The sequence below is a fragment of the Terrapene carolina genome, unplaced genomic scaffold (genome assembly GCF_002925995.2).
Source record: "Terrapene carolina triunguis isolate 2854851 unplaced genomic scaffold, T_m_triunguis-2.0 Scaffold58, whole genome shotgun sequence".
In the NCBI taxonomy this organism is placed as follows: domain Eukaryota; kingdom Metazoa; phylum Chordata; order Testudines; family Emydidae; genus Terrapene; species Terrapene triunguis.
The window spans coordinates 84,011,448-84,032,652 of NW_020664409.1; positions in this window are offsets into that span (position 1 = coordinate 84,011,448).

The window sequence follows — 21,205 nt, forward strand, 5'->3', positions numbered from 1 at the left end:
TGGTGGTGTGTAGTGTAGCTGTAGCCAGAGAGAGAGAAACTGCCCGATTTACTCTAGCTTAATGGCTATATAGAAAAAAACATCTCTTCCCCCTCTCCCTCTTACTGAAATCAGTTTGTGAGAAACATGTTGTTTTAGACAAAATGGCATTTTTTGATGGAAAAATGTTAGTGAAAAATCTTAAACCAGTTTTAGTACAAGGCAAGCACCACAACAGATACCAGTTACATATACCCATCCTTCCTAGTTTTCTGGGAAGATTGCATTTATGCTATGACAGAAGGCACATATTCGGGGAGCTTTTGGCACTTGCTGCTCTTACATTTCCCCATTTACATTCTGAGACTCATGTTCTGCAGTAACATTTTCATTTACTTTGGATCAATAAAAAGCATACTTGTTTTCCTTTCCAGTAATTACAGTGCAACTAATTTTTATTCCAGTTCCTTCTTTCCTTTCAGAATCCTAATCTTCCATAATATCTGGTCACTATATTTATTTTGCCTTGACCCTGGTATGTCACTGTTCCTAATACCTAGCTAACAGCACCATCTCTTCTCCACTTCCTTCCACTCCCGTTATTTCAGACCAAATCCCTCTGGTCTGAGCATAAAATCCTGGGAAGCATATGTTGTAGATGCTTTACTCTGTGCTGTTTTTCATCCAATTCCTTTGCTGAACCTGTTTTAAGGTATATCAAAGCTAACTGGGGATTTCCAGAGAACAGAAAATTGGCAAAATAATGCTTCATTTTATTCTGGCATCCTTTTTGATATCCACAAAAAGCATTCTGTTAATCCACTGATTGTTGGATAATAAGCAGCACTTACTATGCTTTACTGATGGGTTATTTTTATCCCCATTTCATATTCCTCAGAAACAAATTGAGGGACCATTATCTGAAGTGATCATTTTAATGTAACTTAAGTGTAGCACCAGCATACTGCATAATGTTTCAATAATAGTAGTAGTAGTGACCAGCTAGAATAATAAGTATCAACCACCGCTGAATAAGTGTGATTTTGCTGATAAGAATAAGCAATGTGTAGTCTTTGCCAGGATTAAGCAGCCCACTTCCATGGATGCAGTGGAGCAATTTCTGGAATATTCTGGTGGCTCCTTTTCTGCACCCACAGACAATTGCAGGAGCAGTAAGTGTTATGTGGGTGCAGATAATTAGACATGAAATTCCACCTACAGATAATTACAGTCACAAAAACGGAGGCCAGGTGTGAGAACTCTAGCCTTAAAAGCTCACTGTGGTGTCATCATGAGATGTGAGGCCAAGTATTGGGATTCAGACCTAATACTGTTGGTCAAAGAGGCAAAATTGTAACCAACTGAGTCTTGTTGATGTTTAGAATACAATATACTCTGAGTATCAGAGGGGTAGCCGTGTTAGTCTGAATCTGTAAAAAACAACAGAGGGTCCTGTGGCACCTTTAAGACTAACAGAAGTATTGGAGCATAAGCTTTCGTGGGTGAATGCCCATCATCCTTGCATCTGATGAAGTGGGCATTCACCCACAAAAGCTTATGCTCCAATACTTCTGTTAGTCTTAAAGGTGCCACAGGATCCTCTGTTGTAATATACTCTGAATTATCCGAATAGCATGGGGGCACATGGATTTTATTGGGATAATCCAGAGTTTGGATAATCAAGAGGGCAGGAGCCATTCATTGGCTGGGGGCTCATCCCCCTCCTGACATTCTTGGCTGGAGGCCTCTGCTTTGCCCCACCAGGACTAGAGCCTCTCCCCTGTACCTGAAGGGCTTGGGTGTCACTAGCCATGCGGCAGTGCAGCTTCACCTTCATTGCCTCGCTCGCTCACGACAGCAAGGCTGCAGAGAGCTCCCTGCGCTGCCACAAGAACCATTCAGCAGCAGGGTGGTCTCTCCCACAGCCGGCCTCATAATCCTCCTCCTCCTCCTTGCAGTCCTGGCCAGGGGTTTTTGCTCTGTTATCCGAACCCTTCCCTGTCTCCCAGCATGAGGTACATGCTGCAGAGGGTATGTATCTCATGCTGGGAGGCAAGGGAAGAATTCAGATAATGTGGAGGTTTGGATAACAGGGTTTCAGATAAATGGGAGTCAGCTCACCCACATTCTGCATGGAAATGGGGTGCTTCATCCACTCAATCCTGGATGCCCATCACCTACCCACAGTCTGTTTCTGACCCCTTTCACCTTCCAAATTCCCTTGTTTCTGCTTCCTGCTCGAAGTCCTGACCCTGAAGAATTCCACCTTCTGCCAAGAACTGTCTCAGGTATAGTTAGGGGTGTCCTAAGCAAGTGTTCTGCTCCTCCTCACACATGGGGATTTTCTCCCTTCTTGGGCTCTTGAGGCAGGAAAGTGGAGATGCTCCTGCAGCTCCCCTCACCAGACCTTGATGGAGAAAAGTGAAGATACCCTCATTCTTTGCTGACTCACCTCTGTCCTGGAGGAACTGAAGGCCTAAATCCCCAGTCTGGACAGAGTGAACAGCACCACTTCTCTCTCTTTGGCCTCCTTCCCTGGGTCAGATTCTGTGTTCGGCTCTGTTCCATTTATCCTGACCCTGATCTGTGTGGCTGGCAGAATTGGCTCCTGGGGAATACCACCGGTATAAGGGAGTTTTCTGAGGGCAGAATAGCCCTTCACCAGCCTCCCCACACACACTCACATCACAGCCTCCTCACTGTTGTAGTCAGTGTATTTTAGAGCAGCCTCAAGGCCACTCTAACCTACGCTGGTGGCAGGCAATAATGCAGAGAGACATAATAGTGGATTAAAGCTGCCTTGACTATTCCATTCCTGCATCAAGCAGAACAAGAGAGAATTGGCGACTCAGAGGTAGAAAGAAGATTCCCTGCCCAGGACTAGCCCCAATCACCTTTTCAAAGGACTAGCAGCAGATGGCCATGAGAGTATTTTTCCAAATCAAATAGTCCACATGGAGACAAGTGGAGCTGCATTCTTGTGTATCTCTTTTCTTTTAAACAGCAGTGCTGGGCTTTTGCATTATGTTAACATATAATACACATTTTTATGTGTGCTTGTTTGTTTCTTTGTTAAAATAGGTATGTGCTCAGTTTTTGCTACATGTTACAAACATAATGAAAAGAAAAATGAGGAATGGACAGTTTAAGAGTTGTGAATACAGGAAATTTTCCCAGATCACAACTCCCCTGGACAGAATTGACCTGATTCTGAAGTCATTTACTCTGTTTTTGCACCAGTGTAACTCCATAGAGTTAAATGGAATTATTCTTGATTTACACTGTTAGTGGGAAGAGAATCAGGTCCTATGTGTGTCACCTTTATTTTTATTTATTTATTTTTAAGTTGACAGATATAATCCCCATTATACTTGACACTATTATAGAACATATTCAAGTGCTCATTCATGTCCCAATCCTGGAAGTTATGCCATGCAAGCAGCCCTGCTTCAAGCCCCACTGATATCAATGGGTCTGCTTGCATGGAACTTATTGCAGGATCAGAGCCTAAGTATTTTGAAAACACATTCAGATTCATACACATTGCATAGAAAGAAACAGTAAACAAAAAAGTTTTGCAAGCTTTTCTGTAGGATAACAATACCTAGAAAAGCCATAAGCCCTTATGGCATTAATTTTTCAAAGCATACACTAAGTTTAGATAAAAGAATCTGACCTTTTGCTTTGTCGTCAAGGAGATTGTTTAGCTTTTTTCTGAGAAAAATTTGCTATGTGAAAGGCAAAAAGCCAGGAATAAACAGTCATTTTAGAACGCCTACAAATAATTTTGTACATTGTACGAAGAACCATGCATGCAAATTCACAAACACACTTGTAGTGATCTGGATTCCCTTTCGTTTGCTGCCATGAAAAATATTAACCTAATGGAGATATTTGAGGTTTCATACCTCTGATACTATGAGGTCCAACAGAAGGAAAAGACGGGGCTGTGTTTCTTGACTTGACAGCAGCATGTGATAGCATCTGGCAAACTTACCTGCTGGTCAAGATGTCAAAGATGTTACCCTGATGGCTTGTTATGGCCATGTAAGTGATTCTGTGAAACAGACAATTTTAAGCAATGCTAGGAAATAATCTCAGCACATGGAGGGTCCAGAAGAACGGACTTCCTCAGGGATCTGTTTTTGCCTCAACTTTTTCATATATTTACAAATGATCTGCCTCCAACAATCTCAAGGCCATTTTAAATCTGCAGGTGCCAACTGCCTAGCCTCAAGAGACAGACTTCAAAAGGATTGAGGGCAACTTGAACCAAGGTATGGCCAGCTATCAGTGGCTGTTGCAAGAAATGGAGACTTAAGACTAATGTGTCAAATATGGTGTCATCATGCTTCCATTTCTATCACACTAACACTTCACAAGAACTCAACATCTTGAATGGAGAATGACTGGCACATGACTCAAAGCTGTTATATCTAGGAATAAGTCTAGCTTGCGCACACATCTGTAAGGACCACTTCATCAAGAAAAAGATCAGAAATTACTTCTTAAATAAGGTTGTAGGCTTAACTTGGGAAGCTAATGTGCAAACCATGAACACCTCAGTGCTAGTTCTCTGCTACTCAGTGGGAGAATACTGTCCTCCTATGTGGTTAAATATTTCCCACACAAACCTAACTGATGTGCAGTTGAATTAAATAATAAAATAATAACAGGGACTATGATACAAACACACACACCAAGTGGCTACCAGTCTTTTCTAATATCCCACCTCCTACTGTTAGGCATTATATTGCAGTAAAGAACCTCCTTGACAAAATCCAGGATATACTAATGGGACAGATATTGCAACCCCATGCAATGTCTTTGGGAACCCTACTGTATAAAGTTTGAGTGGTTTAGTGGGCCAGGCATTGTATGCAACTCCATGGAGGAACTAAAAATCACTGGTGCAAATTCAACAGTTTCACATGTGCAGCCTATGACCACACTTGTGGAATCAGGAAACACCCTCTGTATAGCTGTGGTGTGATTGAGGATGCCGCACACTGTCCATCTCATGCTGGTCTATTATGAGGACTTTCCAGACTCCACAGCACTGACCCAAAGCTATTGAATGGCTAAAACATATCTGATGTCTACCTACAACCTTCTGACACTTTTGACTTTTACATTTGTTTTTATCTCCTTACTTTTATATTTTAAACCTTTCCCCCATCTTTAATGTCACTTATACATTTGCTAATAATAATATGAGGTATTATATAGGATTGTCAAACATACAGCTAAGGGTAGCATAAAATCCCTCTTTACCCTGTAAAGGGTTAATTCCTCTTTTACCTGTAAAGGGTTAAGAAGCTCAGATAACCTGGTTGGCACCTGACCTAAAGGACCAATAAGGGAAGAAGATACTTTCAAATCTGTGAAGGGAGGTTTTTGTTTGTGTCTTTGTTTTGTTCTCTTCGAGTCAGCAAGGAACCAGGACAGGCAAAATACATCTCCCTAAGCAATATCTGAACTAAGCATCTAATATTGCAGAAATAGTAAGTAATAGTAAGGAAATGCATTAGATTATCTTTTGTTGTAGCTTGTGAATTTTCCCGGTGCTAAGAGGGAGGTTTATCGCTGTTTTTGTAACTTTAAAGTTTTGCCTGGAGAGGAAATCCTCTGTGTTTTGAATCTTTTTGTTACCTTGGAAAGTTATCTTCCATCCTGATTTTACAGAGGTGATTCTTTTATCTTTTTTTAAATAAATTCTTCTTTTAGGAACTGGATTGATTTTTTATTGTTCTTAAGTTTGAGTCTATGTTCACCTGTACCAATTGGTGAGGATATTATTCTCAAGCCTTCCCCAGGAAAGGGGGTGTAGGGCTTGGGGGAATAGGACTCCAAGTGGTCCTTTCCCTGATTCTTTGTCTAAATCACTTGGTGGTGACAGCATACTGTTCAAGGACAAGGTGGAATTTGTGCCTTGGGAAAGTTTTTAACCTAAGCTAGTAAAAATAAGCTTAGGGGGTCTTTCATGCGGGTCCCCACATCTGTACCCCAGAGTTCAGAGTGGAAAAGGAACCCTGACAAGGATCCTAAACATAATGCTTTAGATACCATGGAAAGGATGTTATAGATCAAAAGATGGGGGAGAAAATGACTATCTATAGCAGAGCAGATTGCATTTGGCAATAGGAAGGACTCTGATTTATAAGAATGACTCATTACAAGCACAGATCAGATAGAGAGAAGACACCAGTGATAGCTGTAAGTTACAACTGTACTCCTTACCAAGTGTTTTTGGTATTTCTCTACATATTCTTTTAGAGGCTGATCCAAAGCCCTTTGAAACTCTCACTGACTTCAATGGGCTTTGGGTCAGGCCCATATAGCAATAGGTGTGCTGGTGAATAACTGTGGACTTTTCCCATCTAAGGACAGCAAGGGAGACAGACTAGCCCAAATGGCCTACAGCCTACACAAAACTGGCTGACAGCTCTGAAACAAAGATGTCCACCCCGAAGAAAAGTTCCACTGTGGCCAACGATTCTCCCTACAAGAGGGGACAGCACAACCCCTGAATCTCTCTATCATGTTATCCCACAATTTGCTCCCATCTCTTTTCTCCCATGGCTGGTCCAGGTAGATACTGCACTCTCATTGCTGCGTTAGTCTCTGTAGGAGATAAAGTAGCCACAGGAGGTGGCATGAGGAGATGGGGTGTATTAGCGCTTTACTCCCGAATATGGGTTTGTACACTGGCGTGAGCCTGTGAATGACCAGGCCAGCATGGAAGTGGTCGCTGTGCGCTCTACAGAAGTTCTGTGTTCATGATCTGCTGAACTGTTGAGTGCCCCTCCCCCTCAACCTGCCCTCTATGAATATTACTTCTCTCTCTCCCCTACAGGACTTTCACACCAAGCACGAAGGCATTCTGTGAGGCCCTGAGCACCCTTCACTTGCTTGCATTAACCAAATACACACATGGAGAATATCACCTGTATATGGATCATCCCCCTCCTATGAAGAAAAGGGGCTCGGTCATCTTGGCTGCATCACCCACTCCCTCATGTCACCAGCAAGGCTATCGGGATGGGCAGTGCCTAGGCCAGAGGAGCGTGTGCGGCCTGTGCTGTATTATCTCACTGGGCCCCTCAGCCTTCTGATTTCTCCTTTAATGGGGTCACCAAGGCAGCCGCCAGCTGCAGAAGACCTGACAAGGAACCATGTTGCCATTGGATGGAAGTAGGGGCACCATGTGCAGATAGTTGGTACTGGTCTCCCACTGATTCCCTGAAGCTATATGGCTTTGGTGGAATCTGTCACGTATGAGGTCAGGGCCCACATGGAGATAAACCATCTAGATTGATCAGGGACCAATCTCTGAGGGAAATGTCACTATTTCCTCCCCCTTAATTCTACCACCTCACCGATGGGGCCAGCTAGGCCTGGAATTACAGGCCTCTGTGTCCTATGTAACTAAGCAGCTGAAAAATAGAGGATATGGATCAAGGTAAGAATGGGATGAGAAAAGCTGCTCTCCAGGAATTCTATAAACTTTTTCAGAAAGTTGGTTTGCCAAAGAAGAAACCTGTTAGCTGCTGAAATACACATTTTGCAGTACTGGGAAGTAATAGTTTCTAGTAAGAGTTTTTGTTGTTTAAAAAACAAAACAAAAAAACCACCCTGTTCATATCACAAAAAAGTGAATACAAATAAAAACAGATTCCCAGCAGTGCCTGATGGCCACATCCATTATCTCCCCTGGCGTATCTCTTTTGTTCAAATTGTACCTGTATGTTCACAGAGCCTTGTCAATCAGTTCCCCCTATTTCCCAGCTCCCTTTCTCTCCTTCTAATTTCTAACTGCTTAGTATTAAGACTCCACTTTCTAAGCTTTCAGGAGTCTACCTCAGCTTTCAGATATCTTCATTGTCTGAAAGGAAAATAAGCATTTTGAACACCATCTAAAAAAGTAAAGGAAATGAAGAAATGAAATTTGGAATTAATGCCTGGAGCAACAGATCTTTTTATCCCAATTACCATTTGGATCCTTGACACCATTTATTCATAGCCATTTACATTTAATCACAGCCTTTTGTTTTGCTTGGGGGTTTTTTTTTTATTCCTCACAGGGACACAGCTGGAAGTGGGGGAGGGATTATGGGCATAAATCTCTAGTTCTCCATGTGTTCACTGAAGGAGATTATGTTGTAAATACATGCAAAATAGGGCCCCAAAGCCCGCGACAAAAGAAATAAATACAAAATTGAAAGCCATGAAGTCTTTAAACCCTGTGATAAAGAACCAATTATCAGTGTCTGAGTGCAGTTAGCAATTTACTGCTGATTTATTTGTAAACACCCAATCCATTTGATATGTGACCCAGTCTAAATACACAGGCCTCAATCATGACCATTTAGGAACAACCCTGCATTCAAGCAGCAGAGCCAAATGGCAGAATTCCTACCAGGACTGCTTGGAATGGAGAACAGCACACTTGCTGCTATGTTGCACCAGGAGAGAAGTATACTCCCACCCTCTTCCCCTGTGTGCCAGCTCACTCCACTGTACTCCTGAGCTCTGGGACTTTGAGTGTGGCACTCTCCTTGCAGGCTTCTCCCAACCGCTGTGCACCCACATAAGGGCCTGTTAGAATCTGTCCCTATTACAGGATCAAACTGTCCTCACTCATTATAAAGCTGTGGAAGACGGTTTCTATGAGCAAAAATTGCACAGGGAATCTGTTGCAGAGATTCAATCAATCAATCGTTAATCATTAGGCCAGAGACAGGGTGAAAGTGAGAATGGTTATAGTCCAGTGGTTCTGGGCTCTTACCTGAGAGATGGGTGACCCAGATCCAGTTCCAAATGACTATTCATCCATAGAATCATAGAAAAGAATCTTGAGGGACCTCGAGAGGTCATCTAGTCCAGTCCCCTGCACTCATGGCAGGAGTAAATATTATCTAGACCATTCCTGACAGGTGTTTGTCTAACCTGCTCTTAAAAATCTCCAGTGACAGATTGCACAACCTACCTAGGCAATTTATTCCAGTGCTTAACCGCCCTGACAATTAGGAATTTTTTCCGAATGTCCAACCTAAACCTCCCTTGCTGCAATTTAAGTCCATTGCTTCTTGTCCTACCCTCAGAGGTTAAGAAGCACAATTCTTCTCCTGCCTCCTTGTAACAACCTTTTGTAGTGTTCATAGTGGAACAGCATCAACAGGAGAGACTGAGGGAGCCCCACCTCAAAATAGCCTGTAGATAGAGCACTCTGAGAGGTGGGAGCCCCTCTTCAAATCTTCTTTCCTGCCTTCTGCCTGAGATGGGAATTGAACCTGAGTCTTCCCTATCCCTAGCTAAGTGCTGTAACCTCTTGGCTTAAAGTTATATGGTGTCAGCACCTTCTCTCCTCCCCCCATATGTTGTGTGGAGAAAGGCAGGTCTCTCACTCATTCTCACAAGTAGCAACATAAGTGCCTAAGCCACCTGACTGCAGCAGTTGTGAATCAATAGCAGAGATAAGTGCCTATCTCTGTAAAATTGAGAAACTGTCATTAAAGATTTCATGCCTTTTGTTGCAGGATTTGGCGTATTAGTTGTGCTTTCGTGTCCCAGTTCTAACTCAGGAAATACATTCTGCCCACCTCAGTTTCTCATGTGTTTTCAGTTGGATGAGAGTCTTTTACTTTCTGTTCTAAACCACTGCATATTCTTGCTGTGCTCATTAGACATTTTCTATGGTCTAGGTCAGTGGTGTCTGCCGCTTAGTTGTTAGGAGTGTTAGTGATGACAATGGAGGAGTCAGGCCTGTATATTCGCCTGAGATAGAGGTTTGGGTCTTGTTTGCCCATTTGATTTTTGATCAGGGGTGAAAGTAACTTACAGGACTTACCGGCACTGCTAGAGTCCTGAGGGGGGCATGGCCTCATCCGGAAAAGGCGTGACCTCAACCGGAAGAGAGGGGCCTCCCAAGATTTAAAGGCCCTGGGGGCACTGGCTGTGGCTGGGAGCCCTAGGGCCTTTAAATCAACCCGGGGCTCCCAACTGCAGAGGTGGCTGGGAGCCCCCGGGGCTCACGGGCAAATTAAAGGGCCCAGGGCTCCGGCCGCCGTGGAGCTCCGGGCCCTTTAAATCCCCACCGCAGCTCCAGCTGGGATTTAAAGGGCTCGGGGCTCCCATGGCTGTGGGGAGCCCCGAGCTTTGCCAGGCTGGGGCCAGGATTTAAAGGGCCCGGAGCTCCCGCAGCTGCGAGGAGCTCCGCGCCCTTTAAATCCCGGCCCCAGCCCTGCCGCCACAGCTGCGGGCGGGATTTAAAGGGCTCGGAGCTCCCCGCTGCTGCAGGGAGCCCAGAGCCCTTTTAATCCTGGCCGCGGAAGCCGGTGCAGTCCGGCACGGCGTACTGGCTCTTGCCGGTACGCCGGACCGGACCGGCTTACTTTCACTTCTGTTTTTGATACACTTATATCCTTACTAATATATGTGAACAAAGACACGGTGTGTTGCTTCTGCCTAGCCAGATGGGTTTGTTACTATAATGGGAACAGATAAGAGCAGCTAAAGTGTTACTGGGCATGGTAGGAATATAATATACAAGCATACACTTGAAGACTGCCTCAACTCCTATCTCAAGGAAAAGTCAAGCAACCAGTCAGGACGGGCAGGGGGGGTTGGGGCAGGGGAAGGTATAAGAAATACTAAGGCCAAAGAAATAACTATCCCTGACCAAAACACAACCTCATTCCTTACCCCCCCCCCCCCCCCCCCCGGAATACAAAAGGGGTGGTACCAAGACCCCAGACTCAAGACCCCCCCAAACAGAACATGACCATAAGCTGTAAGTGGTGGGACCAGGGGTGTGCACTACAGGTATATTTGGGCCTGCTAAGAAGGAGTAGGGAGAAAAGGGAGCGGGACCATGGGAAACAAGGCTCTGCAGTGTTAGTTTCAAGCAAGTAACTCCAATAAACATCGCGTTGCCTGCACTTCAGACTTCCAGTCTTCTGCTTTCTGTCTACGTGACAAGAACCAGGAGATGGGTGAAGGGAAAACCCCGAACATTAGTGATAAGTGAAAAAATCCTTCTTAGGAGCCCACTCCAGCAAAGACCTTAAACACATGTAATTTTAAGCATGTGAATAGTTTCACAGACTATAGAAATGCAAGATCAAAAAAAAATTTAATGTAATTATTGTACAGGTTCAAATTTCTGCACAGAGCTTGGCTAAACATGCATTTGAATGTGACTTTCAAACATGGACATAAGAGTTTTATTTTCTTTATACTATATATTGATGTAAGCTTTCAGTAGTCTGAAATGTACATAATATTCATCACCAAAAGTCAGCTTCTGTCAGGGAGTAATATGTAGGAACTAGTATATTTCAAAGAAAGTACTTTTCAGACAGGGCTGGCTCCAGGCACCAGCCCACCAAGCTTGTGCTTGGGGCGGCACCTGGAGGGGGGCGGCGCGGTGCTCCGGCCGCTGGGAAGAGCAGGGCCACGGCCGGGCTCGCCGCCCTCCCCCCGGCGCTCTGGCTTTGAAACTAGAGTAAACAAGGCACTAGAAAAATATTGTTGCCCCTTTTGACACAAGTGACTAGTCAAAGTTCAGAGCCCTACAGGTTGTTTTTGGTGGGAGCAGAAGTTGATGGAGTCAAGTATCCTTCCTGCAATTCTGTTTATTTATGAAGACTGTACAAATTCCTGTTCACCCAATCAAGTATCAGATAGGAGATATTTTCTTTGCTCACAGCTCCAACTGCCTTAAAGCCAGCATTCAGCCAGACTTCTCAGGACTACACACTCAGTGCTTCTTCAGGGTGTGTCTGGAGTTTCCTTGTTGCTTTTTCTCTGTTGTGTGGCTTTTGTTTCGGTTGGGTTGGGTTTTTTGCTGCTTCTCTGACAGACACACACACCTCCACCAAAAAATACCTAGCAAAAGTCATCTGCCCACATAGCTCAAATTCCTGAGTGGATTCATGTAGGCAGTGACATATGCCTCTGTTTTGGTTTGAGGTCTGTGATGGGGCTCCACTCACCACATTAACACTTCCTGCTGTTCGTCTTGGCGGATCAGTTCTTCAGGTCAGTACGTCCACTTCTGGTGGGCCCCCCGTCACTTCTGCTCCCAGACCTATGTCACTCCAAGGACCGCAGCATCCTATTCATGACACAGCCCTCCGACCATGCCACAATCTGCATGCCCCCCTTACAGGGTTGAGTACTGCAGTCCAATTGTCCAGCCATTTCCTCAGTGGCAAGTGGTGGAAGGAGACCCGGGACTACCTACTACTCCGGATCCCAGCCCAGGGACCCTATAGATAGCAGCCACGTGCTGCATCCCCTGCAACATCTCAGAACATTTCCCTGGGCCACTTCCTCACTACCCCAACACCTTCTTCACTCTTACCTCAGGGCCTCAGCTTGCCAGTCTTAGCAGCCTGCCAGGAGCTCTCCCGAGCTTCCCCAGTCCCTGCTAGTATAACTGCTCTGTCCAGGGTGCTGGCACTCCTTCCTCCTGCTAGAGCCTGATCTTCCCTCCTTGAGCTCCAAGCAGCTACTGACTCTGCTCTGCCCTGCATCTCTTCTTATATGGACTTGCCAAGTGCTGATTGGCTGCTCCTCACAGCTCCTCTCCTATTGGCTGCTTTTCGCACAGCCTCCCTAGTTCCATTAACCCCTAACAAGCCAGTATGGGGCAGATGCCCCATCACATGCCCCTATTATTTCTTACATTTATTCCACATGAAGGGCAGTTGCTTCACTCAGTTTCAATAGCATTTAACCCAGCCAATAATAATATATAATTTGGAAGCAACATAGTGCAGGCCAAAACAGTATAGCCTAAATGACTCAATAGGCTTTTACACCTCTAATGTCTAGGCCCTGACCCTGTAGATTGTTCCATGAAGCTAGACCTCTGTGCCTGCATGGAGTCTGATTAACTCTAATGGTACCCTGAATGTATATATATATATATATATATAAAACTCTCTGTCACTATTAGAACTGGACTAGTAACTGATTTTTAAGTAGTTTCAAAAAATCAAAAGTATTCTCTGCCAGCCTCTTGAAACAAACATGCAAATACATTATATATGCTAAGCATTGTTGACACGTTTTTGTACTTACAATTCTATCTGTAACTTACATATATCTAACTCTCTGTCACTATTAGAACTGGACAAATAACTGATTTTTGAGTGGTTTCAAAAAAATCAAAAGTCTACATATAGATAGATAGACACACACACACACACAAGGTAATTGACACCAGTCATAGGATGAGACATGCCATTTGTGATTTACAGTATAATTTGAAATGTATTTCCCAGTTTAATCAGACTGGGTGAAATTTACCAATCCTGCCAAAAGCCTGAATAACTCTACTTGGTTCAAAGAACTAAAGAGGGATGATGGTCACTGGCTTTATCTATATTGGAGCTGCTGCAGCCGGGGAGAGGCGGCTCTCCCCCGGCCCCGGAGCTGCTGTGGCGGGGCCAGGAGGGCTGGGAAGAGTCCTCTCTCCCCGCTGTGGCCTCAGGGCAGCCTGCATCCCAAACCCCTCATCCCCGGCCCCATCCCAGAACCCGCACCCACAGCCAGAGCCCTCACTCCCCCGCACCCCAACCCTCTGCCCCCTCCTACACTCCAAATCCCTGGGCCCCACACCCACTTCCATATTGGTGCACATAACAAAATTCATTCCACACATGCATGGGAAAAATTAGAGGGAACATCGGACCACACCAGCATAGACAAGGCCTGGTTCTCCTGGCCTTGTGAAACATATGAAAACAAATTCTCACTGAAAAGCTTCATATATACAGTGAGCCTGTTTGCCACGACCTTGCACCTGGTGTAATCATTTATTCATGTGACAGACATGGGAAAAGTGTGTGTGAAATGCTACCATTCTAATCTCCTAGCATATTTTACATCTACTTTTCACAGATTTAAATAACCACACCAGGAATAAAGCAGTGGACAATCAAGTCCAATAAGTTAGTTTTAAAATATATAAACACATATTAGAGTAGCACTGCTAAACTTCAGTTCAGGCTGACAGAGCAGGGTTTGATTTGGGGAGTACAAAACAGTGATGTTTGGGAAATACACCCCCTCTTTTTCAGAGTTTTTCAGATTTCCTCAAACCACTTGAGACTTACATCTTGGCTGGATAGATTATCTGTATTGAGACAATTCGTGTAGTTCCTGTTGCTAGGGAAACTGCATTGTTTTTCTGAAACATTCACAATGACTGATTCCTTGTGAGGCTATGTCTTCACTACGGGGGGGGGTCGATTTAAGATACGCAAATTCAGCTACGCGAATAGCATAGCTGAATTCGACGTATCGCAGCCGACTTACCCCGCTGTAGGGACGGTGGCAAAATCGACCTCTGCGGCTTCCCGTCGACGGCTCTTACTCCCACCTTCGCTGGTGGAGTAAGAGTGTCGATTCGGGGATCGATTGTCGTGTGCCGACGGGACGCGATAAATCGATCCCTGAGAGGTCGATTTCTACCCGCCGATTCAGGCGGGTAGTGTAGACCTAGCCTGAGTTTCTGGCTCTCAGCGTACTGGTCAAAAGCATATACATGTACACAAAAAAAGGCAAACATGCAGCGTAAGTTAAAGGACTTCTACCAAAGAACCTTCATATGGTGTACAATGACTTAAAGTGCCTTGAACACACCATGTGTCAAAATCCAAAACATGCAAGCTACTCTGCACAGGTTGACCCCATGGACTTCAATAGAATGCTCACATACTTAACATTAAGCATGTACGTAAGTGTTCGCAGGATTGCAGCCTTTGACTGTGAGCTCTCCTACTCTGCACAGTAATAGTCTCATAAGGGATAATCTGAGTCTCATTGCTAGGAAACACCATCACTTGATTCGCTGAGAACATGATGGGGAAGAGACACGTTAGAATATCTAGTAGGGAATGAGCCTTCATTGGCATATTATAAAAAGAAATAGAAACTATAGTTAGTTGAGTAATCAAGAAAGGAAGGGTGAACTAGTGGTTAGGATACTACTTTGGGACTCAGGCAGTCTGTGTTCAATTCCCTACTCCTCCACAGACTTCCTGTGTGCCCTTGGGCATGTTGCTTAGTTTCTGTGCCTCAGTCCCCTTTTACAAAGGGGGATAATAGCAACTGCCCTGTATCGTAGGGATATTGTAAGGAGAGATACTGCTACTATGTGATGGGGACCATATAAATTAGATAATCAATTTGATTGCTTTATTGAATTATTCACAGAATATTTTGATAGACTAGAGCTAGTCAAATACTACAACATATATTCATAATATTTTTGTTTACAATTCCAGAATTCATAGGAAAAAGTTATGAATAATTCTACCAGATATAGTAATATTTGTCTTGCTTCAGTCATTGTAGAAGTGGAGGAAACCAATCGTTAAATTGGAGGGACAGTTCCTGTTGCTCCTATAGGAGGAGGGACATATGTCAAGGAATGCTAATGTATTGTGGCAGCAAGCAGATGAAACAATGAGTAAAGCAGGAGCAGCAATTTTCCCCATCCCTTCAGACAAACTTTACCACTGGAGAGGCTGTACCTCCCCACCATATACAAAAGGAATGCCCCTGTCTTTGGAATCTGAAACTTTTTTTCCATGATATTCTTCCATTCCATGTCTACTAGAGAAGGTAGGACAAGAAGTAGTGGGCTTAACCTGCAACAAGGGAGATTTAGGTTAGAGATTAGGAAAATCTTTCTAACTCCAAGAGTAGTTAAGCTCTGGAATAGGCTTCCAGGGAGGTTGTAGAACCCCCATTGCTGGAGGCTTTTAAGAACAGATTGGACAAACATATTTCAGGGATGGTCTAGAAGGTTTACTTGGTCCTGACTCAACACAATGGGGCTGGACTTGATGACATCTCATGTTCCTTTCCAGCCCTACATTTCTATGATTTCCATAGTTCTAGGCTACTTCTGTGGCTGTGATAGTCTTTCTGGGGGTTCTGCCCCCACATATTCCTCCTCCATCTGCTGTATCACCTCTGGCCACATAAATAGGAAACACAAATTATACAAATTATATCAGTTTGAGGTAAGCAGCCCTTGGGTCTGTCATTTTGATCAAAGAGAATGAGTGGAAGACATCACGATGGAGGAAGTGTTTCATTAGACTTTGTGAAATCTACAATGAGGACTGTGTCCATGCCATGTTTCAAGCTTTCATGTCCCCCACTCCTCCGCTATCTACCATTATTTTTTTTTAAATGTGGCTAAAAAAATTTCACAGTCAGAAAGACATATTTAGTCACTTGCATGTAACTCAAAACCAGTGGAGGGGATTTGGCTTAAGCTTTCCAAAAAAGTTCAACTTTGGGTGAGCCCAGGCAGAGAAGGTTTCAGGCCTGCTCTCCATACTGATAACACATACAAGCAAAGTGCACACAGCCAAAGGGTTCTCTTTTAGTAAAATTGCACCTAGAGTACAGCTCGGTTTAGAAGTCTCCCATCCAACTACTGATCAGCCTCAATGCTAGGTAGTTTCAGATCCAGTAAGGTCACTCTGATATGATATGACTGCAGGAAATACCCTTAGACTTTACTGGCTGTGTACTTCTACGGGCATTTTGGAGCCTGCAGGAGTGAGCCTCCCAGCCTGGTTTGACAGACTCTGGCTAGTGGGGCTCACGCTAGCACTCTAAAAAAAGCTGTGTAGGCAGTGCTTTGAAGTTGTGGCTAAAGCTGGAGATTGGGCCCTGAAGCCCACCCCCTTTCCCTAGGCTTCAGAGTCTGAGCTCCAGCCCATGCTGCAGCATCAAAGAGCTAACTATAATCAGTTGACCTGGCCTGGGCAGCTTGCTGCCGCAGGCTCCACAATGCTGGTAGACATACAGTAAATGGGTAATCTCACAATAATAGTTCTCAGACTTCTGATTATGACTTCTAGAATGTATCAGTTAAGATTCCTAGGTTTCATTTCAGGTAGCAGTCTCTAATGCCCATTTTCCAAGAGGCTGCCCTGGGAAGATTATAGTTACAAAGACAGTTAAGGCCCAAATGGCAATTTCTAGCACTGTTGTCAATGGTAATTGTATGTTCACACTGAGTGACAAGTTCTCTGCTAGCATAACAAATTCAGTGGAATGGTAGCAGCAGAGAATTTGGCCTTGAAAGCCTGGCATTGTCCTTGGAGGCCCTAATTCAACTATACATTACAAAGGTGCTAGACAAGTCTACAGATGGTCAAACTGGGTGCATACAACAGCGGAAATGTCAGCTGGAGTGAAGGAGAGGAGGGGCTGTTAAAACAAAGATGAAAAACCCATCTGAAGGAGAAGGAGAAATACAAATAATGATAATGTCAGCAGGGGTGCTGGAACAATTTGTACAGTGGGGGTGCTGAGAGCCATTGAACCAAACTGTAAACCCTGTATTTAATGGAAACCATTTCAAGCCTGGGGGTACTGCAGCACCCCCAGCATCCCTAGTTCCAGCACCTATGAATGTCAGGGAAACACTGTAGTGCTGATGTAGGTATTAACTTGGCATTGGTGTGGGTTTGGCTGCTGCAGCCCAGAGTAGGACCACGGAGTGGCCACAGTAGAAATGTTGGATTGTTTTTAAATGACCAGCAGCAAGGGCACGTTCCTTGTGACTTCAGCTTTTCAAGCAGAGCAGAGTCACAGCTGAGTGGGGGAGGTCTGGCAGCTGCCAAATTGATTCATTCATGCAGCTATTACTCAGCTCAAAACATCCTGTGTGTCGTTTCACAGAAATGCTCTGCTTGTGTGGGTGTCTTCTGCGCGTGTTTTCTGTTACATATACTGCAGATCGAGGGGGGGAGGGAGGGAATCTTTTGCTTAACCACATCACCCCAAAAAAGAGAAACCTACTGTCTTGACTTCTCAAAGCATTATTCTATACCACAGAAGTCAATGGGAGTTTTGCCACCCCCATTACTGAATATCTATAAAAAGAATGTGAATGGGTTTTCTTGATGTGTACTATTCTTTGGCTTTCTGAATGGTGAGTGTGAACTAGGTTCTGCCTGACTTACACAAGTCCATAGTGGGGAGGGGGGATATGGAGCACCTATACTATCCTCCCCATCACCTAAGCTTTTGCTCCTGGCAGCTTTTACTCCTTTCTCTCCAGCTCTCCACATACAAACCCTCACTAAAACCTATTTCTTCTCCAGCTCCTACATGATCCATTCTTCTCTCTCTTTCCATCCCTGTTGCTAAAACCCTCATCCAAACCTTAGTTATCTCGGGCCTTAACTTTTGCATTGTCCTCCTCTCTGGCCTGCCTGCCTCTCACCTGCCCCACCCTTCCTCACCTGCCCCAAATACACCTGCCACAATAATTTTCCTTTCCCACTACTTGTACCATGTGACTTCTCAGATCACTTTGCTGGTTACCTAGCATCATGTTCTGATTCAGATTCAAATTCTTTCCTGGGAAAGCCCAGCAATCTTCTTGTTGCCCATGTCTCTGCATTCATATTTTCCTATTTCCTATTTTAATGTTTTTTTTCAACCTTCCCTGTCTCCTAACCTTTTTTTCAGTACCATCTCCAAAATATTTACACATTAACCCTATTGTAAACCTGTGTATTCTATAAATGTAAGAATTTGCAGTATAAAATAAGCCCAGCTACGTTATGTGGCAAGTTGTTATGCCCGTCTTGCTGCTTACTTTTTCTGATACAAAACACCTTTCTGTCCCTTTGGTGTACAAATTCACCAATTAACTGGCATATAACTTCCCCACCATTTACATTCTCTCAGAATTTGGCCCTAATATATGGTGATATTCATTATGCAAACAAGATATGTACAGTTAGGGCCAAATTCTTTCCTTGGTTATACCCCCATTGATGTGACAGGTATAACAAGAGATGATTCTAGCCTACGGGAATCACATATACTTTTTTGGTAACAACTAGTCATACCACAGGCTTGCCAAGGCTTGCTATTCACCTTGAAGATTAAACTGATAGTTATTGCAAAATGGACTGGAATCATTGTTAGTGGCTTTGGAGAGTCTCTCATTAGGTTCATTGACTAAACCCTGACTGACAACTAGATTACACCTCTTCTCTAATCTACAGTATATTTTGTTGAATTTTACTTGCCTTCTCTGTCAATTATCAGGGGGTAGCCGTGTTAGTCTGTATCTACAAAAGCAACAAGGAATCTGGTGGCACCTTAAAGACTAACAGATTTATTTGGGCATAAGCTTTCGTGGGTAAAAACCTCACTTCTTCGGATGCAATTTAATGGAACTCAATTATCCTCAGCTACCAGTGCTGTATTGTGGACGTTTCACACACTCAAAAATAGGTGAAAGAGATTGGACATTCGTATAGATAAAAACATGCAGAATTATAATAGTTGATGCTAATGAAAAAGTTTTGGAAGGACTACAAAATCTCATGGTTCTGAATTAAGTTAAGATGGGACTTTCATGGGGGCAAACTATACCACATCTGCTTACTGGGGGGTGTCTTGCACCTTCCTGTGAAGCATCTGGTGCTGACTGCTGACAGAAATTGTTTCTATGGTCCCATGGCTGTTTCAGATGAATATTTTATCCTGTTTTCCTGGGCAGGTGCATGGAACAGGGAGATGGGTGAGTAGTTGAATGGGAACTCAAGGAAGTGGGGGAGTTCTAACTTTAAGGATCTGGTGGATTTGGGAGAATTTCAGTATTTGGATTCTAATTGTTGTCCATAGTTTATACTTGATTGTATGTACCCAAGAATGAATGGACAAGTCTAAAACCATGCATATTTGCATGTTTGAGCAAAAAACGACAATCTTTGAAATCCTAAATTACTGTCAGGTGAAAATAAGTTCTAATTTCACATATTTCTTTTGTGAAACATTGCTGCTTCATAGGGATTTCATGAGAAAACAATTTCTGGTTAAGGAAACAGCCCAAGAATGCAATTTTTCATATAAGTTCCATTCAAATACAGTCTATTGCTCATCATATACCAGATATTTTTCTGACCTTGTTCAGTCCATATCTAATCTCCACAGTGGTCAGAACAAATGTATATGCACAGATAACAAACATCGTCCTTTAAACCATGCTAGCAATTATCAGAGTGTATTTTTAGTCTTGCAAAATAATGGCATACCTATTAATTAGTTTAAAACCTTTTGCCATGTAGGTGCTAACACACAATGTTCTCTGATGTAAAGACTGTGGTCTCTCACCTCTGCTAACAGATTGTCTTTGGTTATAGAAATGGTCACGACACAAACTATAATATTTTACAATAATTTAAAGCTATTTTCTAGTCCTAGCTACATGTGCCATAGCTCATTTGCAACCCAGTGTGTGAGGAGCCACAGGCCCATCCCCAAAAGCTATGATTGGCTAGCACCAGGGAGCATCACCCATCACCCACACTGTGCCTATCACGACAGTCCTCTCTATTTTGGGAACAGAATGGCCAAAGGAGATTGGCTGACAGACCAACAGACTTTCCTTGGGGGAAGCAGTGTCACTTCCAAACAAAGACTAAGGGCTGGTCTACACTGGGGGCGGGGGGGATCGATCTAAGATACTCAACTTCAGCTACACAAATAGCGTAGCTGAAGTCGAAGTATCTTAGATCGAATTACCTGGGGTCCACATGGCGCGGGATCGACGGCAGCGGCTCCCCCGTCGACTGCGCTACCACCGCTAGCTCTGGTGGAGGTCCGGAGTCGATGGGGAGCACGTTCGGGGATCAATATATCGCGTCTTAACGAGACGCGATATAGCGATCCCCGCTAGATCGATTACTACCCGCCGATCTGGCGGGTAGTGAAGACATACCCAAAGACTTGCTTGCAATTGACTTGAGTTTCATTGGAGGTGGCGGGGGTGGGGTGTTTGGCTGGGGGCCTGGATGATGCTAGGCTAGCCAGCTGCACTGTGGGCAGAGGCTAGAAAAGACACTGCAGTTATGCAGAGTTTTGGTACTGAGAGAGAGAGCAGTTAGACTCATCTGGAAGCTGCAGCAAAGGGTTTGATCCAAAGAACATCTGGACTTAGCTGGGAGGTCCAGACCACCCGGCAGCAACAAACTTGGATTGTCCAGGCAACAGGAATTATAACCCAGCACTCAACAAGCTTGCAGTACACACTAGCATCAGTGACTGCAACAAAGGGTACACAGGTTGTGCAGGGGCTATTGGAACTATTAATTGGGTCAGAGAACATTAATCTCTTTATTTAGGTGTTGGGGAACTGGGGAATGTATATATGTGGGAATTATTG